This window comes from Rhinopithecus roxellana, chromosome 15 (assembly GCF_007565055.1).
Source record: "Rhinopithecus roxellana isolate Shanxi Qingling chromosome 15, ASM756505v1, whole genome shotgun sequence".
Lineage (NCBI taxonomy): Eukaryota > Metazoa > Chordata > Mammalia > Primates > Cercopithecidae > Rhinopithecus > Rhinopithecus roxellana.
Genome location: NC_044563.1, coordinates 70,464,519 through 70,487,163, shown reverse-complemented (window position 1 = coordinate 70,487,163; position 22,645 = coordinate 70,464,519). Strand labels below are relative to the sequence as shown.

The window sequence follows — 22,645 nt, the reverse complement described above, 5'->3', positions numbered from 1 at the left end:
CACCTCGGCCTCCCAAAGTGCTGGGATTACAGGCGTGAGCCACCACGCCTGGCCTCTTTTGTCAATTTTTTAAAGACAGTGGTCCCCAGCCTTTTTGGCACCAGGGACAGGTTTCATGGATGGCAATTTTTCCTTGGACCTGGGTAGGGGTGGTTTCTGGATGAAACTGTTCCATCGCAGATCTTCAGGCACTAGTTAGATTCTCATAAGTAGCGCACATCCTAGATCCCTTGCATGCGCAGTTCACCATAGCGCGGGCGCTCCTACGAGAATCTAACGGCTCTGCTGATCTGACAGGAGGCCGAGTTCGGGCGGCAATGCTCACTCACCTGCCGCTCACCTCCTGTTGTGTGGCCTGGTTCCCAAAAGGCTGCGGACCGGTACCCCGGGGCTGGGGACCCTTGTTCTATGAGGATAGGACATCTGGTAAAGTAATTCACCCTAAGATGCCATTAAATTACTATGACCTTCTGGGCTCAAGCAATCCTCCCACCTCAGCCTCCCAACTAGCTAGGACTTCAGGCACGCACCACCATGCCTGGCTAATTTTTTTGATTTTTAGTAGAGATGAGGTCTCACCATGTTTCCTAGGCTAGTTTTGACCTCCTGAACTCAAGTGATCTTACAGCCTCAGCCTCCCAAAGTGTTGCAATTACAAGCATGAGCCACAGCACAGGGCTCTACTTTGTTACTCTTCAGGAGTATTGGTAATGTTAAGAAAATACAGCAGGGAGAGATTGATGTTCAGGATTTAAAAAGAAAAAGAACAGAGCTCATGACAGAATTTCAGATAGCTTTCCGTGAGATCCTTTTTTTTTTTTTTTTGAGAAGGAGTCTCGCTGTGTCACCCAGGCTGGAGTGCAGTGGCCAGATCTCAGCTCACTGCAAACTCCGCCTCCCGGGTTTACGCCATTCTCCTGCCTCAGCCTCCAGAGTAGCTGGGACTACAGGCGCCCGCCACCTCGCCCGGCTAGTTTTTTGCATTTTTTTTAGTAGAGACGGGGTTTCACCGTGTCAGCCAGGATGGTCTCGATCTCCTGACCTCGTGATCCGCCCGCCTCGGCCTCCCAAAGTGCTGGGATTACAGGCTTGAGCCACCGCGCCCGGCCGAGATCCTTTTAGAGATAAGAATTAATGTCAAGCCCTTTGATCCATACTATATGAATATCATGACCTACATTTTCTGACCCCAAAAGTGGGACATATGGGGTGACAAGAGTTCTGGGAGCTACTTCCAAGGGCATGAACCAAATCTGGAGGTAGAGTAGGGGTTGTGAAGTATTCGAATGTGTGGATAGTCTGATGGTTTGCAAGTAAGTGGGATCCACCATGGTGTCTCTGGACAGCTCCCCGGATGGCTGTGGCCCACAAAGGGAAACTCTGTCCCATCCAACTCTGAGAAGTGGGTCTGGGTGTCCACTGCTTTCACCGAGGGTCTCTGCATGACTTTAGGAAAGTCACTAGACTTCTTTAACCCTCTGCTTCTTATCTGCAAAATGGGAAGAGTAAGGGCAGCCATCTTGGAGAGCTGCAGGAGGATAACAGGAGATTTGGCACGTGACGCTCAGCACATTGCCTGACACATAGTAAGGGTTCGATCAATGCTCATGATTGGCCGGGACATTGGTGGCAGAACCGCAGGGATCACAGAGACCTCAGGAACATGGGTCTGAAGGACAGGAGCTGAAAATCAGTGTGCTGATATCAGCGCTTTTGTCTATGAGGAGTGCATGTCTCCAATTAGGCTCCATTCAGTAGGCCTGGCAGCCTCCTCTCTTTTGGGATGCAAACTGCTTATGGAGTAGAAACAGGAAGCTGTCTTGAAACCCTGGCCAGGCGTCAGACATGCGTAGGTCTACCTACTGTCCATCTACTGGGGTCAACGAGTCACTCCTGCCAAGGTCCCCGTTCAGGGACTGTCATGGGCTGTGGCCTCAGAGGTCCCTTACTGGGTAGTGGTACTCAGGGCCCAGGGTTTGGCTCCGGATTTTTGGGCAGCTCCGCCTTCATTCTGAAGCAGCTTAGCATGGCACTGTCTCATCTGCTGAGAGCTGTGAACCTGCCACCTGCTCAGTGGAATGGCATCTTGGGACAGCACCTTGGGCAAGGCTGCCAAGAGCCCTGGAACTGGACTCTCCCTGTGCAGGGCCGACGGGAAGGAGGTGTGTTCAATATGGTGGGAGAGCCAGGCCGGAAGCTGCAGACACCATGTCTGTGCCCTTTCTGGGAAAGCCCCTGAGCTTGCTGGACCCCTTTCTGCCCTTCTGAAAGAGGGAGTTGGACTAGATTGGGGCTTTCAACATTGCTAGTATTTTGAACAGCAGAATCCTTGTCACAAATTCGATGGAAACAAAGAAGTGATACATACAAACACGTCGAAGCAAAACTTTCTGGTTAAAGTGGCTTCCCTACACACCCAAAGTGGTTCCACAGTGTCTCCACAAAGCCTCAGGGTTCTGAGGGTGTTAGGGAAACCACAGGTGTCCACGGTGCCTGCCATGCTATGATTTCATCCGGCCGACGTGCCACTTCAGGATTCTGATGAATTTCCCCTATCGGGGCCAGTCAGAATGGACTCACTAATGATCAAAAAAGAGAGGACACTTAGAATTAAATTCGTTTATTTAGGTCGGTCTCCTCCTTTGTCTGTACTTTCTGAGAAGGCATTTATGACTCCAGTGTGACTTACAGTTATCCTGGTAGGCACTGAAGATTGTAAAGGCCACCTAATCGCTTTGCTTTGATATCCATTAGTCATTTTACACCTCTAAAGAAAGGAACGGTGCAGCAGGTTGCGTGTGTGGGAGGGGAGGGGTAGTGTTAGCTTGGACCATGGCGGGTGGGACCTGGGAAAAGGGAGAAGTTGATGGTTTGGTCACTAATGGTCCTCAGCAGGACAGGCTTCTTTGTCCTGGTCTCCCCCTCCCTTTTGTCCTCTTCTCTCTGTCTGTCTCCTTCATTTCTGCCTTCCCTCTTTTTCTCCTTCCACTTCTCCTCCTCTACTATGAAAGGAACGTTAGACACACATTCCTGTAGATGCTGGAGTGGAAAGGTAGTTTGGAGGAAATACAAATACAAAGGACATAGTCAATCTTTTCAAGGGGCTCATGGCTAAGTGTGCAAGGGGACCTCGAAGAACTCCAGTGTGACAAGGATTGAGAGGTGTGCTCGAGATGTGCCGAGAGCAGAGGATAGCCCCAGCTCTGCACTGGGGAGTCAAGGGCAGGGTGGCAAGTGCTTAGGGTCATGTGAACCACAATTGAGCAACAAAACATACTCACACAGGGCCTCTCTCACACCCAGCACTGGGCAGGTTTTGTGCAGGAGAACTTCTTGAAGGAGACCTGGAGACAAAAATTCCCTGGGGAGGAGATGGGGTAGCTGCCTTACCAGAGGGAGCGGGATTTCTCAGGCAACACTAACTTCCCACCTCCACACAAGCTGATGAGACGGCTCAGAAAAGGGGTCTGCCCCCAGTGCATAATAATAGCAGTGATAATTAATAATCTATAGTTAATAAGATTAAGTTAATAATTATTTTAATTGTGACATGTTTTCCTCCTCTCTTCCCCCGCCAGGGCAGGTTTGGCACTTCCCAGGATTACAGTCATAATGGTAACAGATAAACCTTAATTAAAACATTCCAAAATACCACGACTGAGTTAAAGTGCTGTGACACATCGTTTCTATCTCATTTTGAACTCTTGTCTATGACAGCAAATGTCTCCCCACCGTTGGCAGCATCTTGGCCGTTCAGAGCTGTTGCCCACACAGCATTCAGTGATGTTTGCCAGAGTGACTCCACGTCCCTTGGGGACAGATGGCAGACCCACTGGATCGGGGCCACCTGAGCCTTTTCCCTCGTGCTGGGCTCTTCACATGGCATCCTGTGCCTGCTTGATGCTGTAACCACTTCCCATGTGCACAGCTTACTCCTTTTTCCACCTGGCTCTGCCTCTGTTCCCTTCACCTGCTTCTTCTCAGGCCAAGGCAGACCTGAGGAAATGATTGTCTGCTCTGGCTCTGGGCACTGTTCCTGAGGTGTGAGCAAGTAAACCCTGCCTCAGGTGGCCCCCGAGTCCATCAGCAGCTCCTTCCCTCTGGTCGGAGTTACTGGCAGGTTCTCCGCGTTCTGCCTTCGAGTTGAGCTTCTCCTCCATAGCCCACCCACCTGCAGGGGCTTTCTTACATGTGGCACAGGCGTGGAGGCAGGATTCCATGGATTGTATGACTTTCCCAAGGCCTGCTCCAGACTGGTGGACTTTTAACAGTGGTTAGCGTTCTTTCGTTAATCCACTCACATATTTTCACTCATTACTAAACATTTATGGACCATTCTAGGCACTGTGCTTGGTGAAGAGCTGCAGAGACAGAAGACACCATCCTATTTTTATAAGCCTTTTGGGTCCGTGGACGAGAATGGAAGATACATGAACAAAGGGAGTCCCAAGCTGAGTGTTCTGATAGAGTCAGTGCTGGCCAGTGAGCAGGGGGGATGGGGAGCGACTGTGCGTTTCTGCGCATGTGACCCTACACTGAATTTTATTTTATTTTATTTTAATTTTGAGACAGAGTCTCACTCTGTGGCACAGGCTGGAGTGCAGTGACACAATCTCGGCTCACTGCAACCTCTGCCTCTTGAGTTTAAGCAGTTCTCCTGCCTCAGCATCCCAAGTAGCTGGGATTATAAGTGCCTGCTCCAACCTCTGGCTAATTTCTGTATTTTTAGTAGAGATGGGGTTTCACATGTTGGCCAGACTGGTCTCGAACTCCTGACCTCAAGTGATTCACCCATCTTGGTCTCCCAAAGTGCTGGAATTACAGGTGTGAGCCACTATGCCTTGCCCCATACACTGAATTTTGAAACATAAGAAGGAGTTATCCAGATGGTAACAGGGGAAGGAAGGTCACACTGAGAAGAGTCACATTCAGAAGGCCTAACAGAGATGACATCCCTGGAACTGCGATAGAGGAGTGTGGCTGGAAGGCAGGACGATGAGGATGACAGACCAAAGGTGAGGTTGCAAGTGTGGTTGGGATCAAGACCACAACACGTGTTCAAGGCATGTCTAAGAAGGCTCGAGTTCATGAACAGGTGCATCGAAGAGCCACACCCCAGAAAGAAGCTAAGTAATATCTACAACACTGTCATCAAACGTGCTGAGCCCTGCCTTGTGCCAGGCAGCGAGTTAGTCCTTATTTTCAGAGTTGCCCTAACTTGGATCATTTGCATCACAAAGTTGCCTTCAAATTAGCACAGAGAGGGAAAAATTAACACATACCTCCCAATATAACATCCCCAAATTTACCTAGCCCAGAGTTTTAAAAAATTTATATTTTTAAATCATTATACCCAAGAAAGCGGCAATCTCACCCAACTGGAAGCTCTCCTGTACAGAATTCACAAAAATACACCCAAAGCCTCTCCATGGCCCTTTGGAGCTGCTAATTCTGGAGACACTATGGGGGAAATTGCAGGATTTTCTATTAGTTTGAAGGAGATTTTACTACTTTCTGAGACATTCTTCTGCTACCATCTCTTGCATGCTCAGTTCATTGATTGATAGATTAAATCATTGATATTTTTCCCCATTGCTTCATTCAACAAATTTACATTGCACTCTCCTACATGCCAGGCATTGTTCTGGATGTTGGGGATACAAAGATAAATACTCTGAGGCCCCTATTCTCACAGCGCTCAGTCCAATGTGAAACTAGAAAAGTCTGCAGGTAACGACAGGCAAAGAGAGATGTGGTGAAATGGTTGTGGGAGCACAGCCTTGAAGAGATGCCCATGTGAGAAACAGGCTCTACTGCAAGTGAGGGAGAAAGCCCTCCTAGGCCCCAAGCAGCAAAAGAAAGCATCTAGAAAAAGGAAATGAAGGGTTGTAGGTGTATCAAAGGTATCCCACTGCTAGTTAAATTTGAGAGAGAAATCATTTTATTTATGAAAATGTCAAGGAGAAGAAGATGCATAACTTCTTTAAGAATGACTCCTGCCTCTGCTAGTATGTCAATACCGAGAGGCCTAAAATAATTTGGGCTTGAAGATGGATGGAGGTGGAGAGCTCGGCCTTATTGCCAACACTGTTAATTAGCAGCACCAAGAGCAGCTTTCTCCCGCCTGTCCCACTTCTGGTCTCTGGCTACCTCTTCACCCAGCTCTGGCCACAGTCAGATGCTCTCTGATGAGTGCATTCAATCACCTTCCTTTTCCATTTGGAACATGATTGTGTGCATGCTGTACATAAGAGATATTGATTGCAAATAAGTCGTTGACTGGAAGACATGCCTCTGTGGACATGTTTGGGTGGTGGGTGGAGGGGAAATAAAATTAAAAAGAGTAAGAAAACACCTATGGCCCCCAGTTGGAAAGTTCTCAAATATTTGAAGCTAACAATGTTTTGGTTGCCTATTTCTTTTTTCTTTTTTTTTTCTAGGAGCTAAACATCAATATTGCATTTATTGCTGAACAAACTAAAATCATAACAAGTATAATAAAAGGAGAGAGTTAGCCTCAGCTTTCTGCAGAGAATGATTGGCACTTTTGAGCCCTGGATTGGTTGGGCCTTTGTCTTAGCTGCGTCAGCTCATAATTAAACAATAAAAGGAGGAATTATTACTTGCTTTGAATATATAGAGTCAGTTTTACGTAAGGAGGGGGCAGTGTGTATTTTATAAGCCCTTTTGCTGTCCCAGTTTTCTGTAAGAAGGGAAATGTGGGTATTTTATGAACTCTCTTCTTGTTTCTGTCAGTGCTGAAAGACTCAGAGATGACATGATAGCTGTCACAAGAAATTTTTGCTTAATAACAATGAACACTAACCACCCAGAGCTCTTTAGGCCCCAAAGAGGAATGGGAAGATGATGAGGGAGGAGGCAATAAAAGCAAGAAAATGGTAGGACGGGAAAGTTTTTTTTTTCTGCTCTCAATCTTGTTTTTGTTTGGCTGACCATAGAGAAGCTGTGTAGAACTGCGTGTGTGTGTAAGGGGGAGAGGAGAGAAAGAGAGAGAGAGACAGAGAGAGAGAGAGAGAGAGAGAGAGAGAGAGAGAGAGAGAGAGAGAGAGAGGAGAGAGAGACATAGAGAGAGAGAGAGAGAGAATTGTAGTAATGTGTTGAGCATGAGCTGCCAGATCTTCACCAGGTGACAAACTGGCCCACTGTGATCTTGCAGGAAATGTCAACAGTCTGAGAATTGTTGTTTCAGGGACTAGAAAAAATCCTGGAAATAGTTAAGAAAGATGATTTTCCAAAGGGCCAGTACCGTCTCCCAGTGGCTTCTGAGATTAAGATGTGGTAGAGGAATTTGTCCCATCTAGACTTGGAAGAATGAGTTACCTTGGAAGATGAGGCTGGCCGGGCCGTGGAGCTGCCCAGACCCTCTGGGAACCCAGAGTCCCCAGCCTTGCATCTCATCATCTATCGTTTAACAGCCCTGTCAAAAGTGCGTGCTGGAGATCACAGCGCTAGGCCACTTCTGCTCCTTGCAAGCTCCAAAGAGGAGGTCTCCTATGCACCCAAGGAGGATGAGTCTTCAGAGTTTCTGGCTGCTTCTTGTCACCTGGCTCGATCTTACCTTGACACTCCCAAGTGTAGACATGCCTGATTATTCTATCCAAGCCCAGCTGGGAGATGGGAAGAGACATCTTGTTAGCCAGTTGCTCTGGTAGCTTGCATTGCAAGGGCCTGGCTTTTACACAGTTTTGCTTCAAGTCAGTGCAACTAGCTACCTGTCTTCCTGTCACTTTTCTCTGGCCACCTGAGTCTCAGCAGAGGCCCTCCTAAGACTGACAGGTTAGCACAGAAGGTATAATCTGCTAGTCAGATTTCACATGGCTGCTCAGGGAATCGGCGCCCTTGACAGGTAAGTGAATAAATATAGCAAGACATTTGCTATTAACTGCAAATGGCAAGCAGCATCTTAGAAAGCTAGTTAGTGAAACAGGGATGGGAGTGTGAGAGTTGATGCTTATTTTAGCCCGTTTATCTCCCGGCCTCACACTGCCTTCCTCTTGCTCGGACGTTTCCTCTTGCAGTATCGCCTAAGCCATTGGAGGAGGCCCGAGAAGAAAGCCATAACCCCCATCTGTGTGACTAAGATGTTTTCCCAGCATCAGTCTCTCAACCTCCCCAGCTTCAGTCTCTCAACCTCCCCAGCTTCAGCTGCACTACTTCAGAATGGGACCTCTCCTGGCTTTATCTACAGTGCAGACTATGTGTAAGATCACTGGCAGTGAGTGTTTATGTGCCTTAATTCATGTATCTGCTGATAGCTTATACTGCGTCTCTGTATTCTCCATCAGAAACCCACACCTCAGCGGGGAAATTCTTTGAAGCCTAAACACTTAACTATTTCTTTGGCTCCAGGAAATGTTTGAAAGAAATTAGTTCTAAGTAGGGTTTTTTTTTTTTTTTTTTTTCCATTAGTTTCAGAGCAGTTTTAGGTCAAGAAAAATAATCCCCTTTCCTCAGTGGATGGATAATGATGGGAAGTCACCTCCCTTCCCCTGGGATTACTCTGGAAGGGCTGTGGTTGGGAAAATGTTACCTGGTTCTTTGGGGAAGGACGATGGTTTTGTGCCTTATGTTTTGGGGTTTTCTGGGTGTCCCTAGGCAACCATCTGTGAGAGCAAGTTTTCGTTACTGTGAACACTTTCTTTGGACTCAGGTGAACTCTCCAGTGGGCAAAGGAAGGAGTGCAGGCTTCTCTGACTAATCCCTGAACCAGCTAAGGGCAAGGCCTTAGAAAGTTTCATCTACATTCAAGAAGCTTTTATCTGATGTCGAGGAATCTTTACCACTAGCCGCTGTCGGGAATACAAGTGCACCTTTGTGGCTGACAGTAAGCACTGGGGGGTTTTCCGTGAAATCCTTGTCATTTCTTTGACACATTTTCCTAGAAGGTGAGTCGTGCTCTTGTATATGCTCTTCACACTGTGCGAAGTCAGTTATGTGTGTGGCAAAGAACTTGCCTTGGTTTCTAAGTTGTTTTTCACTTTCTTTGCAGTGTCTTGATGAACAGAAGTTCTTAATTGGATTAAAGAAACACATATGGTCAATAAACATATGATGGGATATTCAACCTCATTAATAATCAGGGAAATGCATATCAAGGGCACAAGCGATACCAACCTCACCCACTCGGCTGTTAAGAGTATGGAAGTGTGACAATATCGGGTGTTGGAGGGAGTGTGGATCTGCAGAAGGTTTTGTACAGTGCTGATGGGAGGGCGAAATTGTACAGCCACTTCGTCATGATCTCGTAAAGCTGAGCATTCAAATGCTCCATCATCCATCAATCCCACTCTTAGGAAGTCAGGCCAGGGCAACTCTTTCTCATATACACCAGCAGATATATATGAGAACGGTCATATCAGCACTATTCATATAAAGCAAAACTTGGGGGCAATACAAACATTCTCTGACAGGAGACTGGACCAATATACTGTGGTGTGCCTATATAATGGAATAATAAACCTCAGTCAAAATGAATGAACAATAGTCCCACGCAACAGTATGAATCAGTTTTAGTAGCAGAATTCAAGTGAAAAAAAGTCTCAGAAGAATGCATATTGCATGATACCCTTTGTATACAGTTAAAATAAATCCAAACTGAAAATTCTTTTTTTTTAAAAAAATATATGTAGCAGTGATAAAACTTTATTTGAAAAAGGGAAAGCAAGTCAATGGTGAACATAAGATTCAAGAAAGTGCTTACTTACTTTGGGCAGAGGAAGAGAAAGAATGCATTGCAGATTGATGTTGCTGCTCTAGTTTTCTTGTTTGTTTGGTAATTTAAAGAATATTTATTATAGTATTAAAGAGAGATACATAAATGCAACAATAAAAAAGTCAAATAACCAGATTTTAAAAATAGGAAAAGGACTTGAATAGACTTTCTCCAAGGATGATTTAAAAATGGCCAAGAAGCATATGAAAAGATGTTAAACATCACTAATCGTCAGAGAAATGCAAATCGAAATGATAGTGACGTATCACCTCACACCCATTACGATAGCCACTATAGAGAAAAGCCAGAAAATAGCAAATGTTGGCAAGAACAGGAGAAATTGGGACCCTTATGCCCTGTTGGTGGTGTTGTAAAATGGTGCAACTGCTATGGACAACACAATGATGGCTCCTTAAAAAAATAAAAATAGACTACCATCTGATACAGCAATTCCACTTCTGAGTAGACATTCAGAAACATTAAAAGCAGAGTGTCGATTCACACACCCATGTTCACAGCCACACTATTCACAATAAATAGCTAAGAGGTGGAAACAGGCTGGGCACGGTGGTTCACGCCTGTAATCCCAGCACTTTGGGAAGCTGAGGTGGGCGGATCACTTGAGGACAGGGTTCGAGACCAGTCTGGCCAACATGGAGAAACCCCATGTCTATTAAAAATACAAAAATTAGCTTGGTGTGGTGGTACACACCTGTAGTCCCAGCTACTCAGGAGGCTGAGGCAGGAGGATTACTTGAACCCATGAGGTGGAGGTTGCAGTGAGCTGAGATTGCACCATTGCACTCCAGCCTGGGTGACAGACTGAGACTCTGTTTCAAAAAAAAAAAAAAGAGGTGGAAACAACCTAAATGTTCATCAATGCTGAACGGATAAACAAAATATAGTATATCCATACAATGGAATGTTCTTCAGCTTTAAAAACGAAGGAAATCCTTCCACACGCTACAACATAGATGAACCTTGAGGACATTATGCTAAGTGAAATAAGCCAGTCACAAAAGGACAAATATTGTATGACTTCACTTCTATGAGGGTCTAACATCGATTCCTAGACAAACCAGAAAGTAGGATGTTCATTACCAGGGACAGGTGACCCCTCCTTGGATCTATTCGCTTTGCAATGTGACTCTGCAGCTCTTCCCACCAAGGGGTGGAGACTGTTTTCCCAGCCCTTGGATCTGAGCTGGCTTGGTGACTTGCTTTGGCCCACAGCCTTTGGTGGAAGTCAGGCTGTGCTGGTGCTGAGCCAAGGCCTCAGGAAGCTCACGTGCTCCTGCTCATGCCCTTGGAAACCAGACACATGAGGTCATCTTAGACAGCCACTCCCTAGGTGACCCTCCAGGTGACCGCATATAGATGAGTGAGTGCAGTTAAATTCAGCTGTGCCAGGCCAGGTGCGGTGGCTCATGCCTGTAATCCTAGTACTTTGGGAGGCCGAGGTGGGAGGATCACGAGGTCAGGAGTTCACGACCAGCCTGGGCAACACAGTAAAACCCCGTCTCTACTAAAATACAAAAAAAATTAGTTGGGCGTGGTGGTGCATGCCTGTAGTCCCAGCTACTTGGGAGGCTGCGGCAGGAGAGTCGCTTGAACCTGGGGGGTGGACGCTGCAGTGAGCTGAGATTGTGCCATTGTATTCCGGCCTGGGTGACAGAGCAAGACTCTGTCTCAAAAAAAAAAAAAAAAAAAGTCATAACGTGAAAAACTGGCTATCAGGAGATGAAGAATACATTTGAAAGTCAACAAGGAGTGAAAGAAACTCTGCTGGCATGCCATAAAAGCATGCAAGTCATGGCAGGGGAACATGTAAGTGCGTTACATCTGTATGCACATGCCTGTGAGTGTCTGTGACCACACACACACACACACACACACACACACACTCATAGTCAGAGGAAGCCTCAAGTCAGGTTGAGTTTCCAAAGGGAAAATCTCATTTGTCCACCAGTGACAGCCTATGTAGCCTTCTACATTAATGTAAATTGAGGCAGGATTACCTTCTAGTGATAAAGTCACATCTGGCAGCAGAGAAAAAAGTGAGTGGAAACGGACACATTTCCAACCCTGCTCTGGCCTGGGCTGCACCCCCACTCCACTGAACACCTAGATTCACCTTTATAAAATCCAGGATCCTTGGGGCTCAGCCTCCTAGTCCTTGCCCCTTCCCCAGATCCCACCCCTGTCTGCCCACGTTGTCTTCTCGGGCCCTTGAAACTTAAGCCGGAAGTCTGGGCAGGCCAGTAGAGGAAGGAGTCGGGGCCCAGGCAGTCACAGGTCGAAGAGGTGGAGGGAAGCGGCCCAGCTCACAGTCACACCAGGACAACTTGGAAGTTGAATTGGCAAGTTGCGGCAGGAGATGGGAGCATGGGCTCCATCCCTAAGGGAGCCACATTCGTTTTTTTCCTTTCAAAGTCGTCAGGCAGTAAAAGAAAATTGCAGGGATGGGGAAATAATGAAAAAGGCTCTTTGTTTTCCCCCCAGTCCGAACTCCTAGCTCATCAAACCTTGGAAATGCTCACTGCAAATGGCTGTTCTTGTTTTATTGCTTATTTATGGGAATCTATTTAAAGTGAATTGCACTTTTCCATTGTATCCTAGTGAGCGTGTGCCGGAGTTGTGTCTCCCCTGGCTGTGGGGCTGTCTGGACTGGGGATTCTGTCTGATTGTGTCAGCATCACGCTCCGTGACATTTAAAAGTGGGGAAGGAAAATACTGCAAAGGAAGCAGGGCGAGCATGGAGAATGATTGCTCAGGCCTCCATCAGCTCCAGGCGGGTGCGGGGAATGCTGTTCTAGGGCAGGTTTGGGGGTGCTGACCAGGCCTTCACACAAAGAGGAATCTGCTCTTGTGGATGAAGGAATGGCATGACAAATCAAACTTTAATCTGGCTCTGCTGTAAGCATTGTGACCTTCGGGCAATTACTGACTTCTATGAGCCATCTTTTTTTTAAAAAAAATAATTCTCTACAGAGAGGTGAATACTGGGCTGTTGTTAATAATAATGATGGAATTCATCATATATATGAGAGTGCTTACTTAGTATCAGGTAGATGCTCACTAAATGTAAAAGTCCCTTATAATGGCAGCTGGAATAGGGACTGGAAGAGATAGGGAAGCCCCTAACGTATCTTCATTTTCTTAACCCATGCCTTTTGACCCAAAAAGAATGAAGGCTCCCTCACTCCTTTGCTTTGATCGGAAGATGAGATGCAAGGCTCAATGCCTAGAATGCTCTACAGCAGGGGTCAGCAAACTGGCTGAATCGGCTGCTGTTCCTGTAACTAAAGCATTATGGGAATCCATCCCTCACCCTCGACTGTCTGCGAGCCATCTATGACAGTTTTCTTGCTACAGCGGCAGAGCGGAGTAGGTGTGAAAGAGATCATGGGGCCCACAAAGCCCTAAGTATTTACTTTTTCGCCCTTTACAGAAAAAGTTTGCCAATCCCTGCTCTAATTCACTGGTATCTTGGGGTTCTCCTATCTGTGTGATCAGAAGGTCTGAGCCTCAGAGAAAGGAAGCAGCAACTTGTCCAAGATCACAAAGTTCGTGTTTGAGTTAGAACTGCAATCAGGTTTCCTGATTCCTGGCCCAGTGCTTTTTCATTGTTTAACCGTACCATGTACCATTTCACAGAGACCCCAACGCCTTTGGGATTAGCTTTACCGAAAAAAAAAAAAGAAAAAAGAAAAAAAAAATCTCTAAGTCACTTGGCATCTGAGCTCCATTTGATCAGTAAAGTTGGCATTAGTCCCTCCCACAATTCCCAAGGCCCCACCTTCTATAACCCTGCTCACCACACCACTGTCTCTCCAGGCTCAGCAAATACTTCTAGAGACACCGATGTGTCCTTGTCCTGAAATCTTTGTGAGTCAGCTGCACTGATTCCTGCTCCAGGAAGTTGAGGGCCAATTCCCTGGTGAAGGGCCATCTGCCTGTGTCTGGCTGCCTGTCTGTGGGCTTTCGTGTCTCGGGGGCTCTGCTGCATTGTGAGAGGGAGCTGGGACAGAGCTCTGAGAGAGGGCAATGAGGCAGGGAGAGGGAGTTTGATTCCTGAAGAATCTTCCTTTCCCCATGAAGACAAGCAAGCTGATGGCCACAGCCTGGAAAACTTTATTTTTAAATTTATTTTTGGTGGGGAAAGAGTTGGGTTCTCTCTAATTCATGGCAACCTCCCCAGTTCCCTTACACTGCTGCCTCCTCATATGCTTTGCTAAGAAAGCCTGGATGGGCCGGGCGAGGTGGCTTATGCCTGTAATCCCAGCACTTTGGGAGGCCGAGGCCGGTGAATCACCTGAGGTCAGGAGTTCAAGACCAGCCTGACCAACGTGGTGAAATCCCATCTCCACTAAAAATACAAAAAAAATTAGCTGGACATGGTGGCATGTGCCTGTAGTCCCAACTACTTGGGAGGCTGAGGTATGAGAATTGCCTGAACCTGGGTAGCAGAGGTTGCAGTGAGCCAACATCCTGCCACTATACTCCAGCCTGGGCGACTAAGCAAGATTCTATCTCAATTTAAAAAAAAAAAAAAAAAAAAAAGCTGGGAAGGCCTAGTGCTTGCTTCTTGCTTAATTTACCCTTCTCCCTTTCTTTGAACCTTCTCCTCCTTGGTTCCCTAGTGTGGTTAATGGTGACATCATTCATCCAATTTCTTATTCTGTAACTTCCGAGTTACCCTTAACTCCTGCCTTTCCCCCATCCCTAGCCTCCTATCAGATACCACAAGCAGCCTGCAAACTCCCACAGTTGTACTCAGGCACATGGCCTCTTGCCTCGACTTCTGGCCCCACCGTCCAACCCATCTTCCAGCATCCAGGCAGGTCCTCACCTCTGCCATCCTCCACGTGATCCCCAAACATTGCTGATCAACACACCACAGCTGTAATCCACAGAGGCGCCCCAGTACCGAGAGGGTGGCTCAAACCACGTTGCATGGCTCATAAGGCCCTTGGCGAGTTGACATCAGGCTCCCTCTCCCCCAAAGCCACACCGTCTTCCTGCAGGCACCACCAGTGGACACACCGAACACCCATCTTGTCCAAACACACTGCGCCTCTACATACAAAGGGCAGGAGCTAGACTGTGGAATGAGCTTGACCAGGGCTTACATCCAGACACTACTGTACCACTTGCTTCCCCGGGCAGATTGTCTTCCCTTTCTGAGCCTCAGTTTCTTCATCTGTGTTAACGGAGACTACCTAAGAGCTGCCCTGAGGATTACGTGGTGTAATGCACTTAAACAGGACAACAAAAATGCACTAAATAAGTGTCATCTCCTTCCTTTCCAGCCTCTGCCTGCACAAACCCACTGTTCCTTTTGCTCAGGGCGCTCTGCCCTGCAACTCTGCCTTCTTTGGGCTGCGGCCTAGCATGCTCCCCTCAGCCTCCTTGCCAATGAAGGCTTAGTCACTTCCTCCACTGTTCCCCCAGACCTGTGTTCACCTGGCTCACAGCCCTCCTTAATTACAATTGTAATTGTTTATGTGCTTGTTTATGCAGGAGATGACAGGACTACAAGAAGGCAGGACTTCCTCTATTGCCCTAGGCCCTGGGGTGAACTGCAGCCAGCACTGGCCTTGCTGGCTCACTGCACAGCGTGGGTACTCAGTCTCCGACTTGTGCAAGCCACTCAACCCCTAGGAACCTGTTTTCTTACCTAGAACACGAGGGTAATAGTTCCCAGTTGCTAAAGCTTTTCCCACAGACCCTGACTCAGAGGAGATGTTCAATGAATGTTGGTTCTACTCTACCTTTCCAGTGCTGAGTCCTGTGACTGTGATACAGTTGATGCTCAGTGACTCTTTGTTTAATGAATGAATACATGAATAGTGATGACAGACGAGGCCCCAGGACCTGTAGCTTTGGATCCAAAAGAGGTGGGAAGATTTAGACCAACCCTAATAACCTGAACTCAGGTAAAAGCGGCTCTTTCCTCCCAGTCCAAATCACAGATCCTAAATGCTCATCCAGCCTCACTTGCCGGGGACTCAGCTTCTCCTGGGGCCTCCGGGTGGGTCCCATGATTGCTCTGATCACCTCCCTATTACTGGATATTAATCAAGTCCTACTCAGGCTACAAACAAGCAGCTGTGCTCTTGACAGGGGTCTGAGGATCTTTGTTGGGGATGAGGGAAGCGGGAGGAAGGGAGAGTGAAGGAAGAAGAGAGGGGAAGAGATGAGAAGAGAGAGTGCAGGGAGGCTCAGAGACTGAGCAAGTGCCAAGAAGGGAAGATGGCAATGCTGGTGAAGTCTGAACAAATGCAAAGTCAAGCACAATAATAATTTGGGCAAAATGGCAAATGGCACAGCTGAGGAGGAAATAGCATTGTGAATGTAAAAACTCCTAAATGGAGCGCAGATGGGAGGGAAAAGTGTAATCTTCTGGAAAAGCCTCTAATTGTCTGCCCACACTAATAATTTCAGCAAACGCTCCCTCTCTCCCTCCTGCGTATAATTACACCATTCCATCTGTCTATCAGCAGGTTTTTTACTGTGCCTTACTGCTACCACGTTCTCATGCTCACGGAGAGATGAGGAGTTTTTGAAGATTTAAGAATCCTTCTGACACATATCCTGAAGAAAAGACACTCAGGAGAGACAAATCCCTCTCCCAGGCCTGCTAAGACTCTATTTTAAAAAGTCGTATAATCTCTCCAAATGCTATTATGGAGGCCAAAGGAGGCAGGACCACATGGTCCCTCCACCTTGGGTGTTCTCATCTGCCGGCTTGTCTTAGTAGGTCAGCTCTGGAGAGACCACAGGTCAGGGGCTGCAGGGAGAAAGGGGCTGGCAGAGACACCGGTCCTTGCATCCCACAGGTGGCAGGCCGTGAGAGCATCTGCTCAGGCCTATCCCTTTAGAGTGTCTTAGGTGTCAAGGCCAGGGTTCTGCTGCATGAGGAGGAAGAGGAATGCAAATGGAAGAGAAGAAGCCAGCCAGGAGTGGTGGGGGAGGGTCTATGGCCATGCATTAGCTCAGCTCAGCTGGCCTGGGGAGCGCTGCCCAGCGCCCACATCCAGGGCTCCGAGTGACTCCAACTGCCATTGGCTTCTCTCCCTGCTCTGGCAGTGAGTCCCAGAGAAGACAGGTGGCCTTGTGCACAGAGCCCAGTAGGAAAGGCTCCAGATTTCCCGCCCAAGTCACTGCCCTTCGTGCAGGAGGTACAGAGCTTCTCATTTGCTTGCTGCACGGGCAGAAGCTGAGATCTTAGGGGGCTGGGAGGTGCCTGCATGTTCTTCATCAGGGAGTTTTCTTTTCATGCGAAAAATCACATCCCAGCTCTTCTCCCTTTCCTTTCCAATAAGTGGGTCCTAAGTAGTTACTGGGAGGGGTGCCAGGAGAGAGGCAGGACAGGTCAAAAAGGGGAATGAAGGCCAATGCCCCCGAGAGGATCTTGAAGGCTGAGAGGTGTGATGGTGGCAGTGGGTGCCACGAGGTGTGACCTACTCGCCAGATGTGGACTGGGCCCAGGAGACAACACACAGAGGCGATTATGACAGAGCCAGAGCCCCTCCATCCAGCTTGTCCTCACACAGCCGGATATCATAACTGCATCTTTCCCAGAATTGCTGAGTGGATAGGGAGAAGAGTTGACTCACATCACAATTCATTCGACAAATATTGATAGTGTTCCCACAAGGTGCAGTAAAGGCTGAATACAACACGTTTCCAATTCTCCAAGGCAGCAACATCTAATAGAAATATAACATGAGCTGCAGCTGCAATTTTAAATTTTCTAGTAGCCACATTCAACGAGTAAAAAGAAATGTGAAATTTATTTGAATAGTATGTTTTATTTTAGTAATATTTCAAAATATTATTAATTCAATATATTATAATTACAAAATTATTTGTTATCTATTTTACCTTTTTTTAGGTAATAAGTCTTCAAAGCCTGGTATACATTTATATTTCCAGCATACTTCAATTTGAGCTGGCCATGCTTCAAGCGCTCACTGCCACATGTGGCTAGTGATGAGTGTATTAGATGGTATCGATCTAGAGCTTACTAAGGAGAAAAAATTGTATGTATAATTAGAATTATAGTATGTGCATTACTATTATTATAGTTTAAGCCTGGAAAGTAATTCGCTAAATACTTTCACATACATTATCTCTGATCTTAGCAATGTTGTGAGATGATTAGTTACTGATATTCTTTATCAGATACATAAAAATGAGGCCAGACATGGTGGCTCATGTGTGTAATCCCAGCACTTTGGGAGGCTGAGGTGGGAGGATCGCTTGAGTTCAGGGGTTCGAGACCAGCCCGAGCAAAAAAGTGGGACCCCCATCTTTACAAAAAATTAAAAAATTCATTGAGCGTGGTGGCTCGTGCCTGTGGTCCCAGCTACACAGGAGATCGAGCCCGGAGGATGGCTTGATCCCAGGAGGTTGAGGCTGCAGTGAACTATGTTTGTGCCACTGCAGACCAGCCTAGGTGACAGAGCAAAAGCCTGTCTCAAAAAAAAAAAAAAAAAAAGAAAGAAAAGAAAAGATTCAGAGAACTGAAGTGACTTGTGACTTCAGAGCACTAACTTGATATCCTTATTTCCTACTTTCTGAAACAAGTACAGGTACACACACGTTTCTGCACGACTCAGTATGGCACATTGGACGACGCAGCATACCACCTTATTTTCCCCTTCATTACAGCTGCTTTCTTCTTAAGAACCCTCTGGAGAGCAGCACTGGAAAACTATGTGAAGTCACCACACTGTGTTCCACACACAATTATTAGGCTGGTGCAAAAGCAATTGGGGTTTTTGCAATTACTTTTAATGGCAAAACTGCAATTACTTTTGCACTAACCTAATATCTCCCTTTACTAATCTCTGCTGCTGTCTCCAGATCAGCTGAGGCCCCACCTTTGGCCAATCCTCTGCCTCCTAGACTCTCCGGCGGACCCCATTCTCAGAAGGCTGGGGAGTGGGCCTCAGGAAGCAGCCGGGCTCCGGGGAGCTCAGGCATTGTCTTTTCTGGGAGACTCATCCCACTATTCAGCAGGTGAAACGTCTCCCCCTGTAATCCCCTCCCCGCCCCACAGTGTGCCACAGGCCTGACTTTGTGATGGGCAAACAGCTCTCTGAGATCTGCTTTACAGGCATTCACCCCAACACCCTCCTCAGCAGTCTTGGGCTAATGAGCTCAGTTCCTTTAAACCCAGCTCCTGCCTCAGCCCTTCTCAGAGACTTATATCCGGCCACGTAGACAAAGCCAGAATTAAGGCCTCCAGATTTATTTCATTTAACGAGAACCCACAAAGCCAGCCCAGTAGCCCGTTCATCCCAAAATAGCTTCTGAAAGCCTGAACATACGTCAGTGTCTCTTTGCAGAAACCACACTGCCTTGCCATGAAAGGGCCATTTGAAAAAGGTAGCTACAATGAAATTATCTCAATGCATTTCAATCACTTTGCAACATCAAGGTTCATTTCTCAGTAACACTCTCTTTGACAATAAATGAATTGCGTGATTGGTGTATGCGTGTGTGCATGTGTGTGACACCCCTTCGTGATGAATTCCTGGATATGCCAACGTTACAAGTGATGGGTCTTTGCATCCATGTCTCAACATATATCCCCAGCATCAACATGACCTGTTGAGCAGCACTAAGCCCCCTGGATTCTCTCAGTCTTGGTGGGAGAGGGAGTGGGGGCTGTGTTCGCGCTGTTACAAAGGACTTCTAAGAGGAACAGCAGGGAGGAAGCTGGGCAGAAACGGTCTGAATCAACAATTCTTTCTTCTTGGTGGCTTGGAGCTTGCGATCTCTCAGCCTGTGTCCCATCATCATGAAACTGAAGAATCCTTGGAAAGTCATTGGGTTGGGTACTTTTAGAAGTAGAGTCTTTTCTGTTCTGCTTAGAGACTCTCATGGCATGCTACAGAGAAAAGAGGAGCAGAGGCCCACAGAACTCCCTTCACCAGAGAAGGCAGTGAGGAGGTCAGAGGGTGGAGGAGATGGGCTGGGACCTCCTAGGGCAGCACCTGGGTGGAGTCCTGGAGCCACTCCCAGCCTGGGGAGAAGCCCTGCCCCTACTGTTTGCTAGAAGAATTTGGACAAATCCTTCTCTGCCCTGTACCTTAGGTTTTCCATCTATAAAGAGGGAAGACAACCATCCTATGGAGATGCCATAAAAGATTCTTAGGGGGAGCTTAAAAGGTTCTTTAGGTGCCAGTCAAGTCCTGGGGTCTAGATTTGTCGTTAACTTGCTGTGTGGTCTTGGGCAAGTTACTTAACACTTGTTAGGTCTCCTTCCTTTCTTTATAACAGGGTAATAACCTACCTCCCTATTCACTTATGAGTAAAGCAGAGTGGCTGTGAGAGTGGGCCTGGAGCCACAGATACCTGACTGTAAATCTGAGCTCTGCTCCATCATCTAGGGAATTCTGCTAAGGTCTCTGTCTCCTGTCCAAACCTTCATCTGTAGACAGGAGCAAATCCTCTCTATCTTGTAGATTTGTTGTGAAAATTTAATGATAATGCATGTAAAATGCCTAGCAGGGGCCTGTCACATAGAATGTACCCTATTGATGGTAGCTGCAGGTATATTACAAGGTTGTGCTGAAAAACCAATGAACGAAAGCAATCTTTCCTTGAAAAATGCACAGAACTCCACAAATCTATGACATCATGATGATTACGATTATTGTTGCAAATGTCACATCTTCATGTGAAGTTGAGGTAGGCATTAGCCACACTGTTCCCATTACTCAAACCCCGGATGCTCCAATGACAGAGACTCCGCTGACAGGCTGACGTCAGGGAGAGGTGGAGGAGGGCAGAGCTCCCAACCCTTGGCTTTCACCAGCTTCCTCTCACCGTGGAACCCTAAGCCCTCAGCAGACATGCTGCCTTCTTTTCAGAACAAAGCACAGCAAAACAAAACACACAGCAGCTGCTGAATGGAAAACACTTGCACTCTAGAAAGGCTGGCAGATTCCCTGCCTCGTCCCACCCTGCACCGACAGGGCCCTCTCTGCCCAGCCACCTCCTGGCGCACCCCGCTGTATCTCTGATCACACTTTAAATGTGCACCCTAGGAGGTGGATGGTCTGCAGAGAGTGTGTGTGTCTGATCTGAGGCCTGTGGTCTTCTGAAGAAAGATCAACGGGACTGGGTGCCATCCTGTGCCCAAGCTGTTCCCAGGAGGAGAAAGCCTGTAGCAGGGGAACAAGCCCCCATTCTGCCTCCATTCATTGCAAGGTCAGCCAGCTGCAGACTTTCCTCTGGCTGGGCCCCCGAGGGCAGTTGTTGCTTTTTCTCTTGAGGAGTCTTTTTTATTTTCAGAGTGGCAGGGAGGACGGTTTATGGTGAGTGTGGACCCACGTGAGAAGGGTGAATAGTAGATGGCATATTCTCTGGGCTCTGAATCCTGGTCAGGTGGGGGTGGCTGGGCTGGGGCAGGAGACACTGTAAAGAGCCAGGAGACTTGGATTCCTTCCAGCTGTGCTGCTTCCTGCCATTTACTACATCTGACCTACTTCACAGGCTGGGCTGCCGTGGGCGGCTGCTGCAGGCTGTGCACTGCACAAGGCCAAGGCTTGCCATTTGCATGGTCTGTGGATGAATGGTGTTCCTGAGAGCTGTTCTCTGAAGCAGCTTTTCTCACGGGGTGCTTGCGAGCAGCAAACAGAATCGTCATCTTCATCACCAGGAGCAATGACTTTCCAATGATTGATCAGTTGTTATGTGCCAGGCTCTGTGCTAAGTGCTTTGCATTTTATCCTCCCCTCTACCCTCTATCAGGTAAGTTCTGTTATTATCTCACCCCTATTTTATAAGTGAGAAGACGGAGGCCAGAGGGATTACGTGATCGGTCAGAGGTCAGTCAGATTGTGAGTGATGGGGCTATAATCTGAATGCTGGGCTGGCTGACTCCTAAGTTCACACTTAGTCTTCATTCATGATACAAAAGAGATGTCTGTTTTCCTGAGGCCCACGGGCAGGGGAGGCAGGACTCCTAAGCCTGGGCCCTCTGACTCACTGGGCCAGTGTTTCCGTGCCAGAAACCCTGTCTCAGAGGGCAGGAAAGAAAATGGGGAGTCCTTGCAGAATGTGGCTGGATCCTTCTCTCTTGGCTCTGTCATCCTTGTCTTGGGACGTCCCCCCAACACAGGCCGTGAATCTCACTCAACGGCCGGTGCTGGCAGCGGTTATGCTGGGGACATCTACATATCTTGCGTTCCTCCCCTTTCTCAGAAAGGAAGAAGAAATGGAATTGTCTGTCAGACTGCTTGAACTCACTCTCTGGAATCACTGTGCCCATCTTTTCAGAGATGTTGCTACCAGAATCACCGCCCCCCTTCTCTTATTTATATACACTCACACAATTAAATATAACTATATTCACACATAGCCACATGTTACAACTTGAACTTAGCACCTGCTCTTGATATGTATGCCCAGAAGGCTGTCACACAATCCTGCACACACCCACACATTTGCACATGCCATTCCAGCTGAGCAACATGTATTTACACAGCACATATATTTGCATCATATCCATTCATGTGCATGCATGTGCACAGCTGTTTCCCTTAACTGCAGAATCAAGTGAGCACAGCAGCACAGAACAACAGCTGGTAGGAAGCATGTTTGTTGGGTGTGGGAAGTGCAGGAGAGGAGGTGGGGTGGGGCCAGAAAGAAGTGAGTACCAGCAGAACAGAGGCTTGCAAAAGACTGCAGCAACCAGTCCCAGCTGACTGCAGGGGCTCACAGTCTTGCTGCTTAGAATGTCTGTCTGAGAGACCTTGGTGGAGTGCAGCTTCAGCTTTTGGGGCACAGTTCTGCAGGGCTTTTCTCTAGGAGGCTGTCCTGTTTGTGTTGTGTGTCCCTGCACACGTTCGTATCTGGCTCAGGCTGACTCTCTATACACAGACAGGGCTC

At 47.4% G+C, this 22,645-nt stretch overlaps 1 protein-coding gene and 1 long non-coding RNA gene across 3 annotated transcripts in view; one reads left to right on the top strand and one right to left on the bottom strand.

Annotated features, from left to right (window-relative positions):
- The window catches only part of KIRREL3 (kirre like nephrin family adhesion molecule 3), a 566,546-nt gene that overhangs the window by 250,749 nt on the left and 293,152 nt on the right, over positions 1-22,645 (bottom strand). The gene's annotated exons all lie outside the window — the stretch shown is intronic.
- Positions 6,822-9,622, top strand: LOC115893592. Its single transcript, XR_004053650.1, has 4 exons — positions 6,822-6,899; positions 8,040-8,221; positions 8,672-8,906; positions 9,011-9,622. It is a non-coding gene; the product is annotated as an uncharacterized LOC115893592 (long non-coding RNA).